This window comes from Nanorana parkeri, unplaced genomic scaffold (assembly GCF_000935625.1).
Source record: "Nanorana parkeri isolate BGI_ZX_2015 unplaced genomic scaffold, ASM93562v1 scaffold1090, whole genome shotgun sequence".
NCBI classification, from domain to species: domain Eukaryota; kingdom Metazoa; phylum Chordata; class Amphibia; order Anura; family Dicroglossidae; genus Nanorana; species Nanorana parkeri.
The window spans coordinates 36,061-48,080 of record NW_017307358.1 but is presented as its reverse complement, the minus strand read 5'-3'; positions in this window follow the sequence as shown (position 1 = coordinate 48,080).

Below are 12,020 nucleotides of genomic sequence, written 5' to 3'. Positions count from 1 at the left end.
TCTCCTGAAGGAACGCAACTTCAGCTCTCTGGTGGTGGAGCTCGTTCAGGATCATTCTCCTTTTTTCAGGGACATTAAGTCCTTTCACATTGGTGGAGAGGAGTTTGAGAGTCGCCATGACCTGATCGCAAGTGCAAGTGGGGTAGAGAGGGGTGTGGTGGGCATGGGTTGGGGGGGTCAAGGGGTAGATGTGCGGGAGTGGAGAGTGAGGGATGGGGGACTACCCTGGCGGGGAAGGGGGGAGTGAAGGAGCAAAAGGTTGCACCCTTATTGGGGGGGGGGGCAGGGGGAAGGAGAACTTAATCTATAGGAGGCTGGACAACCAGCCAATCTGATCGCAGCCTACTCCAAGAGAGCTCGGAGGTAGGCGTGATCACAAACCTATTGGGGGTAGTAGGTAGGCCAGGGCAGTGTGTGAAGGCACAGCAAATATGGGGGTTGGAGTAACTTCAGTTGTAACAGTGAGCCGCTGCTATCCGCAGCATCAGGGGCAAATTGAATAACAGAGTAATAACAATACTAACCATAAAAGGGTGAACATTAATAAACCCGTCTTTGCCCGCAGGCAGGCTTGGGATCCGCTATCTAACAGGTCCCACGAGTGTCCCACGGTGCCGCCAACTACGGCCCCATGGGACACGCAATATATTAGGGGAAAGAAACACAACAACATTGTCAATCATAAATGCGATTAAATCAACATGGACCCAGAGGTGTGCTGACTCCCATGGCTAACCGGATTCCCCCCCCTCTGCATTCTAACGGGAGAAGGTGGAGGAGCCCAGACCGTGGTCTAAGTCCTCGGTCCCCCCCCCCGTGTGAAGGGCAGCTGCAGCATAATAAATCAAGTCCATCTGTGAGTGAGGCCCTGCATGCATACATCACCTGTATTCTGTGGGGCATCAGGCGGCAAGTTCGTAGCGAGAGGAGGCTCGATTCTAGATGCATACAAGGGTCCCATGCATGGGTGGGGTGGGACGCTGGCAATTAGGAAACAGGATGCAGGGTCCTCCAGTGGGCGAGCGACACGCAGGCGGCCACGATGCGGACGATCTACAGTTCTCTGGTGGTGGGGTCCCATTCGTGGACGTGGGATGCCTGTTCAGTGGCCGGAGGGGCAGGAGCCGATGATCGTGGTCTCATGTTGGAGGGGTCTCGGCGTCGGTTGCGCTGGGGTAGAGATCGGGGAACTTCAGGAAGATCAGGCTGGAGCCAGTCAGGGATCTCCACCGGGGTGACCCCCAGGAAGGAGAATAGTGCTGGGAGTTGGTCCGGGTTGCAGAGCACAAAAGATTCCCCATTCTTGCGGATGCTCAGACAAAATGGGTAACCCCATGAATAAAGTGCCCCAGCTCCCCGTATCTCAGCCAGCAGTGGTTGAAGCATGCGGCGCATCTGCAGGGTGCGCCTGGATAGGTCGGGGAGGAGGGTGATGTCTGTACCTTCAAAGGAAGTCGATCCCTTGCGCCAGGCTTGGTGGAGGATGGTTTCTTTCATCGTGTAATGGTGGGACCCAGCAGAGGACGTCCCTGGGGCGAGTATCTCTATCCGGTCGCAGTCCTCCCACCCGATGGACCCGGTCAAGCTCCAGGGGGGAGTCAGGTGGCTTGTCCATCGTGATGTTGAGAATGCGGGTTATTACTGCCCTGAGGTCAGCTGCAGCCGTGGTTTCGGGTAGGCAGCGTATTTTAACGTTATTATGGCGGGAGCGATTCTCCAAGTCATCATGGGAGAGTGTCATGGATGTGAGTCTGGCTTCCTGATGTAGAACCCTGGTTTCCAGGTCCGCCAAGCGTTGGGACACAGAGTTATGATCCGCATGGAGTGTGGTGACCCGTACCTCAAGGTGGGAGATGGAGGCCGTGATCCCTGCTATGCCTTGCCGCAGGGCTGCCTCCATGTTTGAGACCAGCACCGCCATGTCGCGCTTAGTGGGGAGGGAGAGCAGTATGGCCGACATCTCACCTGCTGAGAGAGGCGTCCCGGTCTCCAGCTGCGGCACTTGTGCGGTTGTCCCCAGCGGCATGTGATCCGTGGTGCGTTCCTGTGTGGTCCAGTCAAGGCCACCCGGCATGGGTATCGAGTCCCCAGGTCCCGTCGGCTGGAAAGAACCTGCCAAGGCTCGGGTCGTTGGCGTGGTGGTAGGCCGCGGCGGTTCAGGTGGCGCCATTCGGCCGGCCGTGGTGGAGCGGGTAGTGACTGACGGCGAGGCAAAGAAGGGATGCAAGTCACCGGAGGGCTTCCCGTTATTGTCCCCCGCGGCTTTGCACTTCTTGGACATCGGGTGAGAGAGTTCTGGTAAGTGGATAGTTGTATGATGCCCAGATAGCAGCGGAGCTCCGCGTTCAGCGTCTCTACACCGCCATAGCCAGGCCACGCCCCCCTGGAGGGTTTTTCTTGGTTCGGCAAATCAGGGGCGTTTGTATTGGGACCGTTATGATCTGTTGGAATGTCACTGGTATAAGCTATCCTCCTTCCACTGGGTACTAGGGGGTGTTCACCCAAACCCAGCCCTGGTTTATTGGGAGCCAATGGGTCGAAGTTGTCTCCTTGTCGTAGCCTTTGGTTTTGGGCCTGTGCGCCTCCCTTCAACCTGTTCCATGTCTCTTCCCCACTTGTCCACCCTCCTTTTCGCTTCTTCCGTGCAGAGGAGACCCGCTCAGAGTTAAATCTCCTCGGCATCCACAAAGGACGATATTGACGTTTGGGTTGATGAGCCTGAATCCATCTCATCCCCCTCATTGCCTCTCGCCTGACCAAATTCACGTCTATTCTGGTTACTCTGTCCCCATTTGTATGCATACCCTGCACAATAAGCTGACTTGTCCCGGTTAAACTTATGATCCTTTCTTTGGAAAATCTCCTTATTATAATTTTCTATGTACGCTAGTAACTCCTTTTCTTTAGTCTCAAAGACCGGTGAGAAGCTCAACGTATTGTGCACCGAGTACAAGGTCTTGATCTCTTCGTCAATGCTCAGCAGCTCTCTATGGTAGTAGTCCCTTAGGATCTCCATCATATTAAATGAACATATTTGCAAGTTACTCTCCCAAGCTGACTTCAAGTCCAAATCAATGTTTCTGATATTGGGGAATATCTGTATACGAAGGCCCCATGGACTTAATTCCTCATCTCTATATCGCTCAAAGAATCTCTTGTGCCAGAAGCACTGAGATTTTCTTTCTAAAAGTTTTTTTAAGTTTGGATAGAAAAGTGCTCATCTTGGGTTCCCTCGCATGCTGACTCGAACAATTTGTTTGAATTTTGACCATAAGCCCATCCCAGGACATACTCCACATATCGGACATCATTGGATTATTTCTCAAGAAAATGCACTACTATTGCTTATTTACAATTGCATTGAAAACATAAAGTTACAGCATCAAAAGGGGGTCCAATGTAAATACTAGCCACCTACAATAGGATCCGATAGGATAAAAACCTCCGGATCCTCAATTAGAAATCACAATGCAGTCGTGAGTGGCCAGCACACTGGGCCCCCCCGGTGTGACCTCTCCTTCCCCCCCTTCTTTTAACCTTGAACACCATGATTAGAACTGACAGGTATGTGAAACTAAATAGATATGCCTGTCTGTAAAATAAAAAGAAGGGAGATGTTGATACATACCATATGCCTGGATGTTTGAAGATCTATATACCCTTGGGGTAGGAGATCTGATTTTGAACTCCTCTTGGATGAGGTGAAGATTGCGGTGCGGTGGGTTATGTTTGCCCTATGGAATTTTTATTCTTTTGGTATGTTCGGATATTTTTGCTAAAAGTAAGGGGGTGGGGGGAGAGAGAGGAGGGGGTCGGATATTCACTATGTTCGATACACATAGGTCTAATCACTAAATGCGTGACTGTAAGACACTAGCCCCCTAGGGGGACACATTCATTTTAGATTGTTGAACACTATAGGGATATCTATGGACACTTATTATCAACATTACTGAGATCACATTATATTCACAAAATGATGAATACTATGGTGGCAATCACAGATGAACATATTGACTTTAACACAGATACATACAGGTATTCCTCACTTAACGACCGAGTTCCGTTCCTACGACCAGGTCGTTAAACGGATTGGTCGTTAAGTGAGGAACTCTATACAGTACTGTACTGCATTAGTACAGTACTGTATAGCGTTGCAGATGTACAGTACCGAACAGTGTACTGTACATCGGGCACTGAAAATACTCGCCAGGACCCGCAGTGAAGATCGGAGGACGTCACTTCCTCCGGCGACACGTCGCACTGGCGCGCGAGGTCGGAGGTCGCTCGGAGGACGGTCGTAAGTGCGAGTGGTCGCAAAACAGGTAAGTCGTTAAGCGAGGAGCATCTGTACTTTTAAACACATATAATCACGATTGTTATTTCACTTTTTTATCTATTTATGTAGTAGGGTTGAGGTGAGATGTAGATACATCTATTATCAGCCTGAAAGGGGGGAGACACACCTACTACTAATTACAAGGATAAATAAAGAAACGTAACTGGCTAAAGGGAGTGACCTCTTTTTTTGTTTTTACTCACAATCTATGGAACTTGTCAAAAAGGGTGGAGGCACGCAGAGATGTGTATATGTGGGCACAGGATTTTGGACTATGGTTCTTGTACCTTATGTGCAACACTAAATGAAAACAATCATATGTAAAAACAGGTAAAAATCTAAAAAAGGAATATTTATTTGATCTATAACTGTTATGTACAGAATGCGTTATGGGTATACGCTCCTGATACAATTAATCTATTTTAGGGTTTTTTCAATTAACTGTTGTCTGTTTTTTGTATATATATTTATGGTACATGTGTAATAAAATCAATGTTATACAAAAATTTGAAGCTGTGGTGTAATACCTCTCAGAAACCCTTTTCTTTTTTCCTTTGTTTGTTACTAATTTTATATTGAGGGGGAGAGGTCACACCGGGGGGGCCCAGTGTGGTGGCCACTCACGACTGCATTGTGTTCTCTCTGGAGAAGAGGCGATTAAGTGGGACATTATCATCATGTATAAATACATAAATGGTCCATACAGTGAGCTTGGTGCCAAATTATTCACTTTAAGGTCACTGCAAAGGACAAGGGGGCACTCTTTGTCTGGAGGAAAAGAGGTTTAACCTTTGCATACTGAAAGCATTCTTCACAGTTAGAGCTGTGAAAATGTGGAATAGACTCCCCCAGGGGCTAGTTCTAGCTAGCTCAGTTAATTGTTTAAAAATATCTGGATGTATTTTCTAAATGCACAGAATATTACATCAGAGATTGTTGATACGGGGAATATCCGATTGCCTTATGGGATCAGGAAGGAATTTTTTTCCTTGTTGGAGCAAATTGAACCATACATGTGTCTTTTTTCAACCTGACTAACTATGCAACTATGTAACCAACCCAAACAGCTGCACAACAATGTAACTATTTCCAAGTTCTCCTAAATAGCTATGAATATATACTGCACATTGATATATTGGAATACCCAAAGTCCCCCAAATATTGTGTATGCTTAGAAGGACTCAAGATGGCACAGTCACCAAAGTTAATCACAGTGCAATAAATAAAATGTTGTAATCAGTATACATATACATATATATGTTACAAACAAACAGGTAAAACAAATATATCCATTAAATGATAATAGCAGCAAAATTAGATGATAGTAGTCCACTTTACAAAGATATCCACTGTGATGCATATATCCTACAGCATAAAGTGAATAGTGCCTCCAATACAAAAGTGAATGCACTTTCCACTCCTGCGATCGTACGAAATCCCGCGATCGTACGAGAATCGAGCAGTGTGAACGAAGACGTGCGACCGTTTCTACTGTACGGTTGCACGTCTTTTGTCTAAGGAGCATGCTAGAAAACCAGCCGAGAATCGTACGATTTTCGGCTGGTTTGAACGGTGCTCAGGAGACAAATGCCGAACGGGCCGGTGTGCGCACGCTCACACTGCACGTTCAGCATTGCGGTCATCGGAAGCCCGCCCCTCAGGGGGGCGGGCTTGCGATGATCGAGAGTACGATCTGCCTGTCCAAGATGGGCAGATCGTACGTTTTTTAAATCACTTTACAACCATCGCAAGACTAAGGTCTTGCGATGGTTGTACAGTGTATGGCCACCTTAACTCTCACCTCTCCATACGACCTAACGTTATAAAGGTCTAAGAAAGCCACTTCCCTTTTCAATCTCAGGTGGGAAAATACCAGGTGTTTCAAGAGTGAAAAAGATTTCCTCTTTCTTTCTCCACTATAAAGGTGGCCATACACTGTACAAAGTAATTTTAAAAAACGTACGATCTGCCCATCTTGGAGAGGCAGATCGTACTCTCGATCATCGCACGCCCCCCTGAGGGGCGGGCTTCCGATGACCGCAATGCTGAACGAGCAGTGTGCGCGTGCGCACACCGGCGCGTTCGGCATTTGTCTCCTGAGCACCGTTCAAACCAGCCGAAAATCGTATGATTTTCAGCTGGTTTTCTAGCGTGCTCCTTAGACAAAAGACGTGCAACCGTACAGTAGAAACGGTCGCACGTCTTTGTTCACACTACTCGATTCTCGTACGATCGTGGGATTTCCCGCGATTCTCGTACAAGAATCGAGCAGTGTATTGGCACCTTTAGGCAGACATCCCAACTCTCCAGGACTCTCTGGGAGTCTCCCGCTATTAGATAGCGGCTCCCGGCCACCCGGGAGAGAAACACTTACTCCTGGAAAGGTTTATCTGTTTGATCGAGCAGAGTAAACCTTTCCCAGTGATCTTTTTTTTCTTTTTCTGACATCGGGAGCTGCCGCCCGCCGTCAGTCAGAAAAAAAAAAGGCATAGGAAAACATAGGTAGATTCCTATTGGCTATTTCACTTTGCTAATGTACCTGTCCACTGCTGCTGTCAATAAGCAGAGGGGGACCTGAAGTTTTCTATCAGGTCCTCTTCTGGTGATTGAAAGCAGCAGAGGGCGGGTGCAATAGCTAGTTTGCTATTGGCTATTGCAAAGTAGGAATCTAGCTATGCTTTCCTATGCCTTTTTTTTATTTATTTTATTTCTGCAACTGTCAGAATACTAAAAAAGAAAAACCTGCAGATAGCAAAGAGGCTATTGCTTCCTGTGCTATCTGCCATCATTTCAGGGGGGGTGCTCTCTCCCGGCCCCCCCTAAACTCCCTCCACAGAATGGAGGGGGGGGGGAGGGCACCTCCCTGAAATGAGAGGGACACCTCCCTGAAATTGCTTCTTTCAGGTTGGGATCCCTGATAGGGACATACTTCTCCAGTGGTGGAATCGCTCTCCAGTGGTATTAAAAAAATTTCAGGAGATGGAGACAAAAGAGGGACACTCCACAGTGCACTCCGTGAAATGTATAAAGTTTAATATAAAAAATGTACTTACAAACATAGATGGTAAAAACAGCTTTCAAAGAGATAACACTCTCCTATTATACGTAGCAACACTGCAGTCTTTTCGGTTCAGTGCCAAGCTCCTCCCTATGTGTGTTATGTCATAGGACATGTGACTTCATCAGGGAAGGGGAGAACTGAACACCTTATAACTAATTGCGTTTCCTAGGTAACCATGCATAATTTATCTTTCAGCATCGCCTCCCACCTGACATATTTAACCACTAAAGCAATCTCCCATGGGTGATGTCAGCTGAGGCTCTCTTCTCTAGAGATAACAGAATACTTTGTGACATGAATACATACAGTCTCATTAGGTTCCGCCCCTCGCCCAACATATCTCACTGCTCTTCATTCTTACGGAGATAGTGTCAGCTGGAGCTCTCTTCTCCAGATCCATATGTGAACGTGCCTTCAATTTGGGATATTTTTTTGGAAGTATAAGGACAATTGGCAAATCTTGCAACCCCAACTACCACTCTAGACACGGAATAGGATCCTTATGTGTCAGTTATATTAAAAGTTAAAATATAAAACAAGATAAGTATGATACAAAGGAACATCAAGAGAGAAAAATGTTGTGAGGGCCTGGCCAGACAGGGTTTGAATCTCAGCTGCGGAACAACTAATGGAGCCGGTAGTGTAGTAGAACGGTATTCAGTGTCGGACTCCTGGCGTCTCTCTCTCTGTCAATTGAGAGTTAGGAGTCCTACCATCATGTACCGTAAAGAAAAGAGGGTAGTATTAGAGACCAGTGCGTATTTCCAGCATACGCAGGGTCAAGGAGAGAATGATTTTAGATTCTCTGGAGCATGAGAGGTTAATAGTTGTTGTGAGGGCCTGGCCAGACAGGGTTTGAATCTCAGCTGCGGAACAACTAATGGAGCCGGTAGTGTAGTAGAACGGTATTCAGTGTCGGACTCCTGGCGTCTCTCTCTCTGTCAATTGAGAGTTAGGAGTCCTACCATCATGTACCGTAAAGAAAAGAGGGTAGTATTAGAGACCAGTGCGTATTTCCAGCATACGCAGGGTCAAGGAGAGAATGATTTTAGATTCTCTGGAGCATGAGAGGTTAATAGTTGCAATGGATTACTGAGGTTCAAGATCACCTCAGTCCTTTGGTATTCTTCTATACCTTGCAGGAGTTTAGTTCAGGAGGTACAACATTTAAGCATACATGCAGTATGAAGTCAATCAGTAATAGTAAGGTTCCCCAGTCACATATTTAGTAGGTAGTAATTGCAGTTCACAGTTCTCCTATGGTTAGAGTGGTGACAATCAGATGCAATTATAGAAGCAACCAGCAGATGGAGCCGACTCCAGTAATAGATGTCACAGATACTTGCTGTTTGTAGGCTTCTCAGTTCGTCCCGGAGCAGGGGGAAGCTGCCGTGTTCTGATCCTCTCACAGCTGGTCTGTCTCTTTCCAGGTTGTGGGGGTCCAGGGTTCGAATGGCCGGCAGAGTCAGCAGGTGCTCACTCCACAGTAGCTATAGTGGAACACCGAGCTGACTGTCTGCCGGCGTTTTAAGGAGGAAGGAACGAGGAGGTGCCAGTGACGTCATCGGGCCGATGCGTTCCAGGCTGGAACGCATCTGCTCTTTCACAATTTCCTGGTTTGAGGCTGCGTTCCAGCCTGGAAGGCACAGACGTGCCGCGATCCTTACAAATGTACATAAGGCAGTAAGTAATGTTGGCTGAGATTGAGTCCATTAATTCATCAATTAACCCCTTATACATATGGCAATATTATAGTATATATACAACCACTCAGAAACCCAAATGACATAGATGACCGTGGAATAATTCTCACAAACGGAGATATATATTTAGTAATGTCTACTTATACCTCTATTTAAGAAATGCTAATGTATCCCTGTTTCGGGGGAGGAGGGGTCATGTGAGATGACTGTCTCCGATCGGCTACCGCTGCCAACCTGTGGGTAACTTGAAAATCCTGAGCCTCCGCTAAGTGGGAGTATGGGACTGGATATATCTTTTAGCGACAGTGCCTCCACCTAGCTGGGTCTTGTGGTGTGGAAGTGGGACCCCCAGATGGGAATTACCTGGCCCATGGGCATATTCTTCTGTACTTACAACTCTGATCAGTAGTGAAAAAGAGTAATGAGCTTCAGTCACTTGGAAAAATTAAAGTAGTTTTATTCTGCTTGTGCATGGAGAATAAAAGATAGGAGGATGAGGGAGCACAGGATACCCTTTTTGGTATAACAAAACATATTCTGGTCTTCGATATAGATGTATATCTTTCTGGTTCCTTCTTCTATGCAGCTATACTGACTGGACACATACCATGTCAATGTGGCTCCTTGTAACTGAGGTTCCAGTGTATGTTCAGTCATTACACCAAGGCATGACACCAGTGGAAGGTTCTAGTGTTTGCTTCTGAAACTCAGTCTGTCACTCACCATCTCTGTGGGTGACACCTGCAGCTTGCTTCCTCTAGCCCAGGATAACACTTAATTGGTACATAGTTACATAGTATTTGAGGTTGAATAAAGACATAAGTCCATCAAGTCCAACCTATTGTGTGTGTGTGTGTGTGTGTGTGTATAGGTCCATGAGTGTTCTCATTCTTAAGAGTACCTGTACCCTTCTACATTACGGTCTCTAAGGAAGTCGTCCAAAAGCTTCTTGAATGATTTCAGACTATTTGCGGAAATCACTGCTTGAGGCAGCGAGTTCCAGACCCTAACCGCGCGAACTGAGAAGAACCCCCTACGCCCCTTGTGTTTGAATTTTTTTTTCTACCAGTTTTAGGTGGTGGCCTCTAGTCTTTGTTATGGAATTAATCTTAAAGAGTTTGTTGCTAATGTTGCTATGACTATTGAACATTTTGTACATGAAAATCATGTCCTCCCTTAATCTCCTTACTTCCAACGTAAACATGTTTATATTTAGTAGCCTTGTCTCATAGTTCTGGTCCTCCATCCCCTTGATGAGTTTGGTCGCCCTCCGCTGGACTTTCTCCAGTTCAAGGACATCCTTTCTGTGTACCGGTGCCCAAAACTGCACCGCATACTCCAGGTGAGGCCGAACCATTGATGTGTAAAGTGGCAGTCAGCATCTTAAGGACACCTCCCAGACCGGGAGATCCTCACATCTTCCATACCCCTGGGCCCTCAGGCCTGGGGCCTAGTTTAATGAATCACTGTCGCATCATCAAAGACTGTGCCAGGAAGCTCTCCCAGCATGCACAGCAGGCTCCCCAGACCTACTGATTGGCCAGGCATTAAACATCCTTCATGTGGAGTGTTATCCTAGCACACCCTGCTCGTGGACACCCAACACAGCATGTGACTAGGAATAATCACTGCACACTTAGAGAACACAAGCCAGCACAGCTAAGCTGAATAATCTACCCTAACAGATCACAAAAGTGTAGGAGGAGAATTTAGAAAAATTCTAGATCCCTACACTAATATAACAATTTAAATTGAACCTATGTTGAGCCCTTTGGGTGCCTGAGTCTTCGCTCTATATATCAACCCCGGTTTTGTTCATGGCTAGTCTGCATCTAAAGTTTCCTCCTCTCCAATGTTTAGCAATACGTTGTACCCCCCAAAATTGTAGACATTTAGGATTTTTATTATGGTGTTTAGCAAAATGTAATGACACATGATCTTTATGTCCATGTTTGATGTTGTAAATATGTTCCTAAAACAAATAGCTAATTTTCTACTGGTGCGACCTATGTACTGAAGTCGACAAGGACCTTCCAGAGCGTACACCACTCCCTCTGTGTCACAAGAAATTAACTCCTTAATAGTGCACTCCTCTTTCCTGTGGCGTATTTCTGCCCTACATCCCCTCCTCTTTCTACCAAGTCTTGCACTCTGTGGTAAAAGTTCCTCCCTCTCTTTTCTTGTGGGCCCCTCCGTCTTCCCCCATAAAAAAAATCACATTCTCTTTGAGTCTCATGGTATTCTCCCAAGGGGGAATATACACTGAGTGGCCAGATTACTATGACCACCTGACGTTTGTAGGCAAATTAGCTATAATTTCGCGCTGAAGTTGCTAGAGGGCCAGACCATTATAAATAGGCAAGCAGGTTGTTTACCATGACAGTAGAAGTGATTGTTTTCTGAAGATATGGGTAAACAACGCGATTTAACAACCTTTGAACGTGGGATGATTGTTGGCACTCAAGCCATGGAGCGAGTATCAGCAAAACAGCAGAATTCATTAAATGTTCAAGAGCAGCTGTTGTTAAAGTGTTTAAAGACTGGACTGTAAGCCGAAAATCTGGGTCTGAACGTGCGAATTGTGGCCGTCAGCGACTAGTCAATGTTAGGACAGAACGGAGGGTGGCAAGACTGGTACAAGACAACAGAAGGGCAACAGTGCAGTGTAAGATTCCTCGCATCACCTTTCAACATCTCGTGGAGTCACGAGGCGGCCCAACGAAGTCATCTCGTGGGGTCATCTCGTGGCCCAACGAAGTACTGATGGGGTGGTCATAATAATCTGGCCACTCAGTGTATGTTCTGTGTATGTATTGGGTACCTTTGTGCTGAGAAGTTATCATATCTTGTCCGTTCATACCCTTGTGTGTTTGTCCCTGTGTGTTGATCCCTGCCATATCCCCCTTGCCTGGGGTAA